We start from the raw sequence: 15,442 nt of genomic DNA, 5'->3' as shown, positions 1-15,442 counted from the left end.
TCGAGCGCATACCTTCGTCGACGTCACTTTTCTGGAAGCTCTAGGTGTAACTCCGAAGACTTTCTAACTGATTTTTTTTGTCGCGCTATGCTGCCAATGTGGTGTGATGGAAGCGTACTCCGCCTACCACACCGAAGATCCTGGGTTCACGCCCCGAGCAACGCAATATTAAAATTTTAGAAACAAATTTTTTTCAATTAGAAGAAAATTTCTCTAACGGGGTCACTCCCCGGTAGTGTTTGGCAAGCACTTCGAGTGTGCTTTTGCCATGAAAAGCTCTCAGTGAAAACTCATCTGCCTTTTAAATGCCGTTCGAAGTCGGCATAAAACAAGTAGGTCCCGTACCGCCAATTTGTAAGAAAAATTAAAAGGAGCAGGACGCAAATTGTAAGAGAGGCTCGGCCTAAAATCTCTTCGGAGGTTATCGCGCATTAGATTTATTTTATTTTTTAACTCTTTCCATCCATACAAAAGGTATTTAAAAAAGCAGTCGTTTAAAATGCCAGCTTAACACGGATTTTGCATCACCCAAAGAGTTAAATTCCACAACTGGATTCTTATAACTGGCAGTGATGCGCATCCGTTGACACCCCGTCTTGAAGGAGTAGAAATATATTAACGCACCGAAAGCCGCCGCAGCCGATATTTTTGACATTCGGCGGCGGCGTATATATCTACTACATATACGAATTGAGGTGAAACCTACGAAGCCAGGTTCTATATTCAATAAGTGTGAGCTTTGAAATGCACACCTTTTATTTATATTAATTTGATGAAAGAAAAGTGTACATTTCCATACTCACGCTTATCGAATCTTGCCATGCGTTTGATATGCAAAGCCAGCACGCATGATCCGTAATAGGATGGTTTCAACAGAAGAAAAACTGATGATCTCAAGTTAACAATATAAAGTAAAAATGACAAATTCTCAATCAGTCTAATGGATTTTTCTGTTGAAATATCAGTATCTGTAATATCAACAGCCACGACTATATTTTTACTGGCTTCATTTTTTTTTAGTGTGACATTAATAATTTATTAGGCCAGAGCTAAGCGGCCGCCGGTTGGTTGTACAGGTATGTTGGTTGTACAGGTATAAAGGAATCGAGATAGATGTACACTTCCATATATCAAAATCATCAGTATCGAAAAAAAATTTGATTGAGCCATATCCGTCCATCCGTCCGTCTGTCCGTCTGTCCGTTAACACGATAACTTCAGTAAATTTTGATGTATCTTGATGAAATTTGGTATGTAGGTTCCTGGGCGCCCATCTCAGATCGCTATTAAAAATGAACGATATCGGACTATAACCACGCCCACTTTTTCGATATCGAAAATTTCGAAAAACCGAAAAAATGCTATAATTCATTACCAAAGACGGATAAAGCGATGAAACTCGGTAGCTTGGTTGACCTTATGACGCAGAATAATAAATTGGTAAAATTTTGGGCAATGGGCATGGCAACGCCCACTTTTAAAAGAAGGCAATTTAAAAGTTTTGCAAGCTGTAATTTGGCAGTCGTTGAAGATATCATAATGAAATTTGGCAACAACGTTACTACGATTACTATATATATGCTAAATAAAAATTAGCGAAATAAAACGAAGAACACGCCCACTTTAAAAAAAAAATTTCTTAAAGTCAAATTTTAACAAAAAATGTAATATCTTTACAGTATATAAGTAAATTATGTCAACATTCAACTCCAGTAATGATATGATAAAACAAAATAAAAAAATAAAAGAAAATTTCAAAATGGGCGTGGCTCCGCCCTTTTTCATTTAGTTCGCCTAGAATACTTTTAAGGCCATAAGTAGAACAAAAATTTACCAATGCTTGTGAAATTTGGTAGGTGCATAGATTCTATGACGATAACGTTTCTTTGAAAATGGGCGAAATCGGTTGAAGCCACGCCCAGTATACACAGTCGACCTTCTGTCCTTCCGCGACCACTTTTTCGATATCGAAAATTTCGAAAAATGAAAAAATTGCCATAATTCTATACCAAATACGAAAAAGGGGATGAAATATGGTGATTAGATTGGTTTTTTGACGCAAAATATAACTTTAGAAAAAGCTTTGTAAAATGGGTGTGACACCTGCCATATTAAGTAGAAGAAAATGAAAAAGTTCTGCAGGACGAAATCAAAAGCCTTTGGAATCATGACAGGAATACTGTTCGTGGTATTATATATATAAATAAATTAGCGATACCCAACAGATGATGTTCTGGGTCACCCTGGTCCACATTTTGGTCGATATCTCGAAAACGTCTTCACATATACAACTGAGGGCCACTCCCTTTTAAAACCCTCATTAATACCTTTAATTTGATACCCATATTGTACAAACACATTATATAGTCACCCCTGGTCCACCTTTATGGCGATATCTCTAAAAGGCGTCCACCTATAGAACTAAGGCCCAGTCCCTTTTAAAATACTCCTTAACACCTTTCATTAGATACCCATATCGTACAGACAAATTGTAGAGTCACCCCCGGTCCACCTTTATGGCGATATTGCGAAAAGGCGTCCACCTATAGAACTAAGGCCCACTACCTTTAAATATACTCATTAACACCTTTAATTTGATACCCATATCGTACAAACAATTTATAGAGTCACCCCTCGTCCACCTTTATGGCGATATCTCGAAAAAGCGTCCACCTATAGAACTAAGGCCCACTTCCTTTTAAAATACTCATTAACACCTTTCATTTGATTCCCATAGCGTACAAACACATTCTAGTGTCACCCCTGGTCCACGTTTATGGCGGTATCTGGAAGAGGCGTCCACCTATAGAACTAAGGCTCACTTCCTTTTAAAATACTCAGTACCTGGGCTACCGAGCTTTGCTCGGCAATCTTCGAGTATGCCGCATAACATACTTTGTGCTACATGTCATCGTTAATCAAACTCTACTTTTTTTTTATGTACATATATTATATATTTTTATTCACCAATATTTGATTTCCTTAACAATAGATTTCAAAAACATATCAAAGACTAACCGCAAAATGAACTGGAATGAAAGATTTAAAATGGGTGTTTCCAGCCTATAGTATAAGGGATTGTTATGACAATTACTGAAATCGAGAATTAGGTTATTTAGGTCGAGTATCTTCATGCGCCGAATTATTAATTTCAAATATTTTTTTAGTTTTACACTATGAAAGTCTCACAATTTTATTACATTCCAAAAACTTGTAAATTTCACGAATGACAACTATCAGTTAGTTTAATTAAATGCCAACTTACTTCCCTTTCGTTTTCAAATTGAACATGTGTCTCTAGTGTTCAACGGTAGCAAATTACCATGGTGAGATACCTTTTTGCTATTTTGAGAAATCTTTCTAATAGTAATCTGTGAGAAATTGTAATTATTCATTTCAGATTTGCCAAAAATATGCATTTAAATATATTTTTCCAGAATTTGCCACGGTGCCTTGATATTGCATTTCAATTTTATTAGCGTGTGTGAAATTAAGAAAATTAAGTCGAAACATGTGTAAGATTTTTTTTACGAAAATTTTTAACTTTAATGTTCGCCTTTAAAGCTTTAGTAGAATATGAGTAAGTAGAGGACTATTTCGCCTAACTACCCCAAACCCTAAATGGCAACCTTACACAAAAATGTCCCTATTGTAATGCCGAGTGAAATTCCTTTCGTTTGATACCCATATCGGCATATATCATGCAATTTTTTTATTTCGAATAGGTGGCAACCCTAAGTGGCAACATTACCCAAAAATGTCGCTAATGTAATTCGAAGTGAAATTCCTTTCGCTTGATACCCATATCGGCATTACTTACTTAATTGGCGCTTAACCGTCTAATCGGTTATGGCCGTCCAACAAGGCGTGCCAGTCGCTCCTTCGCTCCGCCAACCGGCGCCAATTGGTCACACCAAGGGAGTTTAAATCGTTTTCCACCTGGTCCTTCCAACGGAGTGGGGGCCGTCCTCTACCTCTGCTTCCATAGGCGGGTTCCGATAGAAACACTTTCTTGGCCGGAGCATCATCTTTCATTCGCATAACATGGCCTAGCCAGCGCAGCCGCTGCGTTTTAATTCGCTGGACTATGTTGATGTCTGCGTATAGCTCGTACAGCTCATCATTAAATCTTCTTCGGTACTCGCCAACGCGTAGAGGTCCGTAAATCTTTCGAAGAACTTTTCTCTCGAACACTCCCAAAGCCGCTTCATCTGCTGTTGTCATGGTCCATGCTTCTGCCCCATATAACAGGACGGGTACGATAAGTGACTTGTAGAGTATGATTTTCGTTCGCCGAGAGAGGACTTTACTTTTCAATTGCCTACCTAGTCCAAAGTAGCATTTATTGGCAAGATTGATTCTTCGCTGGATTTCAGTGCTGATGTTGTTGCTAGTGTTGATGGTGGTTCCCAAATAAACGAAGTCTTTTACTATTTCGAAATTATGGCTGCCAACAGTAGCGTGGTTGCCAAGACGCATATGCGCTGACTCTTTGCTCGATGACAGCAGGCACTTCGTTTTGTCCTCATTCACCATCAAACCCATCTTTACCGCTTCTTTTTCCAGTTTGGAGTAAGCAGAGCTAACAGCGCGGGTGTTTAGGCCGATGATATCAATGTCATCAGCATATGCCAGTAATTGCACGCTTTTATAGTATATTGTTCCAGTGCGGTTAAGTTCTGCAGCTAGTATAATTTTCTCCAGCATCAAATTAAAGAAATCGCACGATAGGGGGTCACCCTGTCTGAAACCTCGTTTAGTTTCGAACGGCTCGGAGAGGTCCTTCCCAATTCTGACTGTGCTCAACGTCATTTTGCACAGCCGTATAAGTTTTGCGGGGAAACCAAATTCAGACATAGCGGCATATACGCAGCTCCTTTTCGTGCTGTCGAAGGCGGCTATAAAGTCGACGAAGAGGTGATGTGTGTCGATTCTCTTTTCACGGGTTTTTTACAAGATTTGACGCATTGTGAAAATTTGGTCGATGGTAGATTTACCAGGTCTGAAGCCGCACTGATAAGGTCCAATCAGCCGGTTCACGGTGGGCTTCAATCTTTCGCACAATACACTTGAAAGGACCTTATATGCGATATTGAGAAGGCTGATGGTGCATTTTGCAGTATCCCCCTTCTTGTGGACTGGGCAAAGAACACTTAGATTCCAACCGTCGGGCATGCACTATTCCGCCCATATTTTGCTAAGAAGCTGCTGCATGCGCCTTACCAACTCCTCGCCGCCGTACTTGAATAGCTCCGCAGGCAATCCATCAGCGCCCACGGCCTTGTTGTTTTTCAATCTGGTTATTGCTATTCTAACTTCGTCATAATCGGGCGGGGGGACATATATTCCATCATCATCGATTGCGGGATCGGGTTCGTCATCTCTGCGCGCTGAATTGCTGCCTCCATTTAGGATAACAGAGAAGTGTTCCCTCCATAATCTAAGCACTCTCTGGACATCAGTTACAAGGTCGCCGTTTTCGTTCCTACAGGAGTTTGCCCCGGTCTTAAAACCTTCCGTCTGTCGCCGTATTTTTTGGTAAAATTTTCGGTTTTATTCCTGGTGGCTAGCAGCTCAAGCTCCTCGCACTCACGCCTTTCTGGTTCTGCTTTTTTCTTCCTGAAAAGGCGTCTCGCTTCCTTTTTCAACTCACGATAGCGTTCACACACTTCTCTTGTCGCGCTCGCTTTTAACGTAGACCTGTAGGCAGCGTCTTTTCTTTCAGTTGCAACGCGGAATTCTTCATCGTACCAGTTGTTTTTTCGTGGTCGGCGGTAACCAATTTTTTCCTCGGCGGCAGTACGAAGTGCTTTGGAAATATGATCCCACTGCTCCTGTATTCCTTCAGGATGAGTTGTGCTCTCAGAGAGCAGGTGTGAGAGTCGAGTTGCGAAATCATTGGCAGTCTGTTGTGAATGAAGCTTTTCGACGTCTAGCTTCCCTTGTGTTTTTTGTTCCTCGGTTTTAGCCGCGTTGAGGCGGGTGCGTATTTTGGCTGCAACGAGATAATGGTCCGAGTCGATGTTAGGTCCTAGGATCGTGCGCACATCTAAAACACTGGAGGCATGCCGTCCGTCTATCACAACGTGATCGATCTGATTTCGAGTATTTCGATCAGGAGACAGCCATGTAGCTTGATGTATCTTTTTATGCATGAACCTCGTGCTGGATATGACCATGTTTCGAGCACCGGCAAAGTCAATCAGCCTCAGTCCGTTAGGAGAAGTTTCATTGTGTAGGCTGAACTTTCCGACTGTAGGGCCAAGCTCATGCAATTTTGTTTTAATTTCGAATAGGTGGCAACACTAAATGGCAACCCTACTCAAAAATGTCCCTATTGTAATGCGGAGTGAAATACCCTTCGTTTGATATCCATATCGGCATAGCTCATGCAATTTTTTCTTAATTTCGAATGGGTGGCAACCCTAAATGGCAACCCCATCAAAAGTGTTCCTATTGTAATGGGCAGTGAAATACCTTTCGTTTGATACCTATATCGGCATATCTCATGTAATTTTGTTTTAATTTGTAATAGGTGGCAACCCTAAATGGCAACCCTACTCAAAAATGTCCCTATTATAATGCGGAGTGAAATACCTTTCGTTTGATACCCATATCGGCATATCTCATGCAATTTTTTTTAATTTCGAATAGGTGGCAACCCTAAATGGCAACGCTACTCAAAAATGTCCGTATTACAATGCGGAGTGAAATACCTTTCGTTTGATACCCATGTCGGAATATCTCATGCAATTTTTTTTATACTCAGTTGAGCAGAGCTCACAGAGTATATTAAGTTTGATTGGATAACGGTTGGTTGTACATATATAAAGGAATCGAGATAGATATAGACTTCCATATATCAAAATAATCAGGATCGAAAAAAAATTTGATTGAGCCATGTCCGTCCGTCCGTCCGTCCGTCCGTTAACACGATAACTTGAGTAAATTTTGAGGTATCTTGATGAAATTTGGTATGTAGGTTTCTGAGCACTCATCTCATATCGCTATTTAAAATGAACGATGTCGGACCATAACCACGCCCACTTTTTCGATATCGAAAATTTTGAAAAACCGGAAAAGTGTGATAATTCATTACAAAAGACCGATAAAGCGACGAAACTTGGTAGATGAGTTGAACTTATGACGCAAAATAGAAAATTAGTAAAATTTTGGACAATGGGCGTGGCACCGCCCACTTTTAAAAGAAGGTAATTTAAAATTTTTGCAAGCTGTAATTTGGCAGTCGTTGAAGATATCATGATGAAATTTGGCAGGAACGTTACTCTTATTACTATATGTACGCTTAATAAAAATTAGCAAAATCGAAGAAGGACCACGCCCACTTTTAAAAAAAAATTTTTTTAAAAGTAAAACTTTAACAAAAAATTTAATATCTTTACAGTATATAAGTAAATTATGTCAAGATTCAACTCCAGTAATGATATGGTGCAACAAAATACAAAAATAAACCAAAATTTCAAAATGGGCGTGGCTCCGCCCTTTTTCATTTAATTTGTCTAGGATACTTTTAACGCCATAAGTCGAACAAAAATTAACCAATCCTTTTGAAATTTGGTAAGGGCATAGCTTTTATGGCGTTAACTGTTTTCTGTGAAAATGGGCGAAATCGGTTGATGCCACGCCCAGTTTTTATACACAGTCGTCCGTCTGTCCTTCCGCATGGCCCTTAACACGATAACTTGAGCAAAAATCGATATATCTTTACTAAACTCAGTGCACGTACTTATCTGAACTCACTTTATCTTGGTATGAAAAATGAACGAAATCCGACTATGACCACGCCCACTTTTTCCATATCGAAAATTACGAAAAATGAAAAAATGCCATAATTCTATACCAAATACGAAAAAAGGGATGAAATATGGTAAGGTAATTGGATTGTTTTATTGACGCGAAATATAACTTTAGAAAAAACTTTATAAAATTGTTGTGACACCTACCATGTTAAGTAGAAGAAAATGAAAAAGTTCTGCAGGGCGAAATAAAAAACCCTTAAAATCTTGGCAGGTATTACATATATAAATAAATTAGCGGTATCCAACAGATGATGTTCTGGGTCACCCTGGTCCACATTTTGGTCGATATCTGGAAAACGCCTTCACATATACAACTACCACCACTCCCTTTTAAAACTCTCATTAATACCTTTAATTTGATACCCATATCGTACAAACTCATTCTAGAGTCACCCCTGGTCCACCTTTATGGCGATATTTCGAAAAGGCGAACACCTATAGAACAAAGGCCCACTCCCTTTTAAAAATACTCATTAACACCTTTCATTTGATACTCATATCGTACAAACAAAGTCTAGAGTCACCCCTGGTCCAGAAAGGCCCACTCCCTCTTAAAATACTCATTAACACCTTTCGTTTGATACCCATATTGCACAAACGAATTCTAGGGTCACCCCTGGTCCACCTTTATGGCGATATCTCGAAACGGCGTCCACCTATGGAACTAAGGATTACTCCCTTTTAAAATACTCATTAACACCTTTCATTTGATACCCATATCGTACAAACGCATTCTAGAGTCACACCTGGTCCATCTTTATGGCGATATCTCGAAAAGGGGTCCACCTATAGAACTAAGCCCCACGCCCTTTTAAAATAATCATTAACACCTTTCATTTGATACCCATATCATACAAACAAATTCTAAAGTCACCCCTGGTCCACCTTTATGGCGATATCTCTAAAAGGCGAACACCTATAAAACGAAGGCCCACTCCCTTTTAAAAATACTCATTAACACCTTTCATTTGATACCCATATCGTACAAACAAAGTCTAGAGTCACCCCTGGTCCACCTTTAATGCGATACCTCGAAAATGCATCCACCTATAGAACTAAGGCCCACTCCCTCTTAAAATACTCATTAACTCCTTTCGTTTGATACCCATATTGCACAAACGAATTCTAGAGTCACCCCTGGCCCACCTTTATGGCGATATCTCGAAACGGCGTCCACCTATAGAACTAAGGCCCACTCCCTTTTAAAATGCTCATTAACACCTTTCATTTGATACCCATATCGTACAAACGCATTCTAGAGTCAACCCTGATCCACCTTTATGGCTATATCCCTAAATGGCGTCCACCTATAGAACTATGCCTTTCATTTGATACACATGTCATACAAACACATTCCAGGCTTTCCCTCGGTTCATTTTCCTACATGGTTATTTTCCCTTATGTTGTCACCATAGCTCTCAATTGAGTATGTAATGTTCGGTTACACCCGAACTTAACCTTCCTTACTTGTTTTAATTTCGAATAGCTGGCAACCTTGTGAAACATTCTGAGTGACAACACCTAGGTAGAAAGTCTCAGAAGGTGATACATTATCTCTGTGCCAAATTTCATTTATATCGGTTAAGCCATTCCCGAGATCGTTCGGCTATACAAATACACAACCTTTATGGCGATATCCCGAAATGGCGTCCACCTATAGAACTAAGGCCTACTCCCTTTTAAAACACCTTCCATTTGATACCCATGTCATACAAACACATTCCAGGGTTACCCTAGGTTCATTTTCCTACATGGTTAATATCCCTCATTTTGACTCCAAAGCTCTCAGCTGAGTATGTAATGTACGATTACACCCGAACTTAGGCTTCCTTACTTGTTGCTTTTAACTGTGATATGGCTTGCATTTAATGGACTGTTTTTTGTTGATTTTATAGTTTAAACGGGTTTAAACGTTAATTCAGGATCAACAATTTGTGTGAAGTTGATTCAACAGCTATTTTCGTTGCTTAAAAATTTACATAAATAACAGTTGAATTGAACCGTGATTAGGTTGATTTTAACAGTTTTTTTTTTCAGCGTGCACGAATGCAGATAGATGGTATTTTTATCGGACCACGCCTGTGGAAACATAGAGGAAGAGGGCAGCCCGCACTCCGCTGGAAAACGAAGGGAATTTACCCTTGGCGTGATCAATTGGCGTCAGCTAACCGAGCGAAGAAGCGACTGTAAGGCAGATTAATGTTCGCCTAGAAGCTTTTCATGGTAGAAATGTGTTTGCCAAACCACTGCTGAACAACGGCCCCGCTTAGAAAACCTCTTTCTAAAGTATTATGATGTTGTTTAGTTCGTATAAAAAAATTATTATATTATTAAAGTGATGTCTGAATGGACGGTTTTTCGGAGACAATAGTGTAGGTTGGCAGGTTGGAAAGGCGTAGTTTCCAATTTATCCATACTTGCTTGTTGAAATTAAAAAAAAAATTTAATTATATGTTAATTATTGAGTTTGTGGTCGAAAGGGACGCTAATTTGAGCAACATTGAATCATACACGAGTGATCAATAAATAGTATAACAACTAGGGGTTGGAGAATGTATTTTTTACTGGGCATTCTTTCCTGAACCCTCATTATGGGGCTGCGCTTATAAGGTGAATGGAAAAGACACATTTTCATTCTATTTAACATAACAAGTACATTTGGAAGAGCAAAACAAATGGGTAAAAATTATCTCAGATAAGATATATGCATGTGTTTGTGCGTCTCTCCTCCGCTGCTCGTATGGACATATGGGTAGACATAATGATTGATTTGTTGATGTGCATACGAGTCACTGCTTAGTATCGGCTTAGAGATGATAGTACCATTTAGTGTTGCTAGTATTCGTCACAATACTTACCGAGTCTTAGAAAAATCGTACAATTTGTAATTTGATGGATACGCAGGTTAATGGATTATATAAATAGTTTAGGTAATGAAGTATAAAAGCACATAATTACTGTACTAAAATTTAATTAAATAAAACGAACCCTGTTCAATTTTCAGGAAAAGTTCCCACTTTAATGTGTTCGAGGTTTATTTTCAGGGTTGTTAACATCATTTGTCTTTCTCACATCTTTGTTATCTTTATTCTGTCCTCTTCTATTCCCCAATAACGTCGAGATCTCTTTCCACCTCCCCTGTAAAATATTTTGATTATCCTCATTTGTGCTTTCGTTCCAGATAAACATTACCCATATATCGGCTTATAATAAATGAATATCAATTTTTTTTTTTTCTAAGAGAAACTGAAAGAAAGAATGAAACATTTACTGGCATATTGCGATGGTACCATTTCGAAGGTTAAGGCAACTGCAGTTTCACCGTGTGATTCGCGGTTCGAGATATATCACACACACACATGTACTAATCAGCCGAAGTAGTTACTCACGCATATGGCTTTAAGAAAAGCATAAAGTACAAGTATACATGTATATAGCTGGTGAACGAGAAAACCGAGAGTATAAAAGCAGCGCAAGCTAGGAACCAGTAATCAGTTTCATTTAAACACGCCTTTGTGAAGTACGTGATATCGAAGTATAATTGTACTACTCCCAAAATAGACTAAATAAATACCATATTGCAATACTGAATATGGGAGTTATTTATTCGACAGTTCAGTGATACGAAAGTTAGAAGAGGGTGCGAAATAATCGGAATTCCCCAGAATTTGTTACAATACCTTTGTTCAGATTGTCAAAATCTTCTTGTTGATGTTAAGCGAATGGAATGGAGAGAAAACATAAAAATTTGCAATTCTTGTGTGTTGTGGGAAAATAATGCCCTAAATTAGATGCATTTACTAAAAAAAAAATAACTTAGTGATGTGAAACTATTTTTTTTTTTTTGTAAAAAAATTTAACACCACGGTAGTAAATAAATGTCAATGTTTTGGTTGCATTTTGTGTTCCTCTTGACAATCTCTATACCAGTGAAATGAAAACAATTAAATCAGCTGATGAGATAAGCCAACCATATAATCGAACCATGAATGTCCCTAAATTTAATTTTTTTTTGTTGCTACAATTATAAAAATTTTGTAGGCCGTCTTATTTTGATTTCGAATTCAAAACTCATTGCGAGCATTTTGTATTAACAATATGTAGGAGTATTACATATATGACACTACCTATGGCAGTCGCCCTGTACCCACTCCCTCCGGAACCAATGCCCTGTGCTCGCTTTCCCGGTCGGTTGATTCGACCATGGATTCTAAGCTATAAGTCAGTACTTCGATAGGGCTCTTTTCACTTTATATTGCGTACAGTTCTTCGCCCGTTTTCCTTATAGGGGCAAGTCAGCAGCATCCGTTTCCTCACCAAACTTATTAAAGATCCGCTTTCGCCGTATCGTCGCTCTGCTGGTCCGACTTTCTGTTTATAGTGCTCTTACAGCGCATCTCAGTATATTTTATTGTGTTCATCTTGAACTCCTCCTTGCTGTAGTAAAGCCACCTTCGAGCGCTATCTAGTTCTAGTATTTCTGTCAATTTTTATCCATCGCAACAAGATGTTGAATCAACTGCGCACAACTCGTTGATGCGTAATTGACCGTTTTAGTAGTCAAATAAACAAAAAAAGTTGTTTCATTATACTTTACGCATAGTTTTCTTAAATTAACAATTATTACTGTCGCTCTAGGAATACCAATCAAAACCGTTGATATGAAAGGAATTTCTGTTCTTTTGAAATTACCAGTGCAAACTGTTTAGTTAGAGTTTATTGTCGAAATGACACTACCAGTGAAATCTATTGAAATAACAGATATTTCTGTTTTTTCTTGATTAATAGCGTAAACTTTTACATCAACAGAGTTTTCTGTTCATACCTATGGCATTAATACCTGTGGAAAAAATAAAAGCCGGATAAATATTGTAACGAATATTAGCAACACTAAGGGTTACTATCATCTCTAAGCCGATACTAAGCAGTCACTTGTATTTACATAAACAAATCAATCATTATGTCTACACATATGTACTATATCAACATTCAGGTTGATATTTGAAAAAACTTTTATTTTCGGTTTGAAATATAAAATTTATTTTTATTTATTTTTGAGTTTAAATATTTTCCAACTAATTAGAATTTTCTATTTTTGAAGTTATTCAAAATTTTAAGTTAACACGAAAACTCAATTCAAATTATTTTAAAAATTAAAGTAAAGAGTACAAAGTAGTTAACACTATATTTACTCCCCCTCCAAGAAAATTTGAAACATGTGTTAATTGAGTTAAAAGTTTATGTTAGTATTGATGTAAGTACCCAATCTTTTGATGATTTGATGTACATGATAGCTTATTTTTAGTTGTTGGTATTGTTTACTTATAGTATTAATTTATGTATATTAATATTTGATTGTTTATTGCTATGTTGTTTGCGAAATATTGTTATTTATCATGATGTGATTGAAGAATCTAGAATTAGTTTTAGTAATAGTAGATGGCAACTTTGTGTGCACAATTACTCAAAAATTAGAAACTTGTATTATGCAGAATATATGTTCAATATATAATTGTACTCTGCATAATGTATGTCCAAGTTGTTGATAAGGAATGAAAAGTTGATTCCTTTAATTGTTTGAGGATAGAATTGATATTTGAGAAAATAAGTCAATAAAAATTTGTTCAAGAAATATTTTGAGATTTTTTAAAATTGATTGTAGTAATTAGTTTGATTTAAAAAAATATTAAGTTATTTATTTTTATTGTTTTCGAATTGAAAATGAGGTTGTTCCTTGTATTTTTGGTTAGAACACTTGTTGCTGTGAAAGTTTATGTATATATAGTTGGTAAATGTATTTAGTTATATACTGGAGAAAAAGTTTACATAACTATCTTATTATTATTATTTTTTTTCTCGTTTTTTAGTTTAAATTCTATCAATAATTCGAAAATAAAAATTACACTAACTATTTTGTGTATATATTGACATAATTGAAGATTAAAAAACAAAATTTTATAAAAATATTGATTGTTGCCATCGCAGTCAGTTTTAAATTGATTGAAGGGCAGTTTCATGGAAAACCCCTGATTGTTGTTATTGGTAGAAAACATTAAAACTTGATAGAAGAAAAATTTGTATTGCAAAATGTTGAGAGCCGTTGATAGACGCCCGCAATGGTAGAGGTTTTAATTTTATAATGGTTTAATATTTGTTCACTAATCTATTGATGTTGGATCGAAAATTTTGCAAATAAACTATTTTGTAAATAATAGTCTTTATTTTTAATCAAAACTCTCTTCAGACGCCCCCACACTAATGATCTGGTTTTTCTTCAATCACACCTCCGTACCATTGCGTAGGCACATGTACGTGACAATTATAGTCATATTAATATTTATAATTCACTAGTTCTGCATTTAACAACGTTAATTTAAGTCCAAATTCGTTGTACAAGTATGCACGTTCAAATAATTTTAGGTCCGTTGGTAGGATCGCCAATATATCAACATTCAGGTTGATATTTGAAAAAACTTTTATTTTCGGTTTGAAATATAAAATTTATTTTTATTTATTTTTGAGTTTAAATATTTTCCAACTAATTAGAATTTTCTATTTTTGAAGTTATTCAAAATTTTAAGTTAACACGAAAACTCAATTCAAATTATTTTAAAAATTAAAGTAAAGAGTACAAAGTAGTTAACACTATATGTACATACAAGAAGCGAAGAGATACGCACAAACACATGCATATATCTGAGATACTGACAAAAGTATGCAATCATCATTACTCACATATACACGCGCATATGGCTATGGGAGAGGTTATAAACGTGCATCTGTAGTTTATAGCTGGTAACCAAGTAGTAAATTCCAGAAGAAGAAACGCCTATAAGTATGGGAACGAGACAACAGAGATTATAAAAGGAGCGAAAGCAGAGTAAGCAGCAATCAGTTTGATTTAAGCACGCTATTAGTTGCGAAGTATAAGGGTTTTGTGAAGTAATATAAAAGTAGCCTAATAAAGACCATTTTTGCATTATGGAATATTGGAATTATTTATTCAACAATTTAGCGATACGAACGTTAGTAGAGGGTGTAAAATAAGCGGAGTTTCACTAAATTCGTTACAATTTATTTTTATATATGGTCTTCGTCACGATATAAGAAACCACTAGCCTCATTGCCAGACACTTCCCATAGTGGCTTTGTACAGCCAGACACTTTTTATAATGCAAAACTGTACATTTTCATAAAGCTAAATACTTTTTCATAAGCTGAAAGTTTTTTACGGCAAACAAAATTTCAAAAGTTCGGTCCCAGCCCCAGTCCCACTCCGAGTCTCAGTCCCAGTCCCACTCCGAGTCTCAGTCCCAGTCCTAGTCCTAATCCCAGTCCCAGTCCGTCTTTGGATAATATATTCCTCTGTACTAAAGCACTCATCAACAGCTTTCATTTGATATCCATATTGCATAAACACTGTCTAGGCATTCACTGGCCCACGTTTTGGCCTATATCTCGAGACCCTAGTCACCCAGGGGTATGAAAATCACCCTCTACTAAAGCACTCATCAACAGCTTTCATTTGTTATCCATATTCTATAAACACATTCTAGGGGTACTAGGGTCCACGTTTCGGCCTATATCTCGAGACCCTGTACGTCGATCGCAACCAAACCTAT

Source organism: Eurosta solidaginis, chromosome 3 (assembly GCF_040869045.1).
Source record: "Eurosta solidaginis isolate ZX-2024a chromosome 3, ASM4086904v1, whole genome shotgun sequence".
In the NCBI taxonomy this organism is placed as follows: Eukaryota; Metazoa; Arthropoda; class Insecta; order Diptera; family Tephritidae; genus Eurosta; species Eurosta solidaginis.
The sequence above is the reverse complement of the archived record's forward strand: the minus strand, read 5'-3'. Positions refer to the sequence as shown.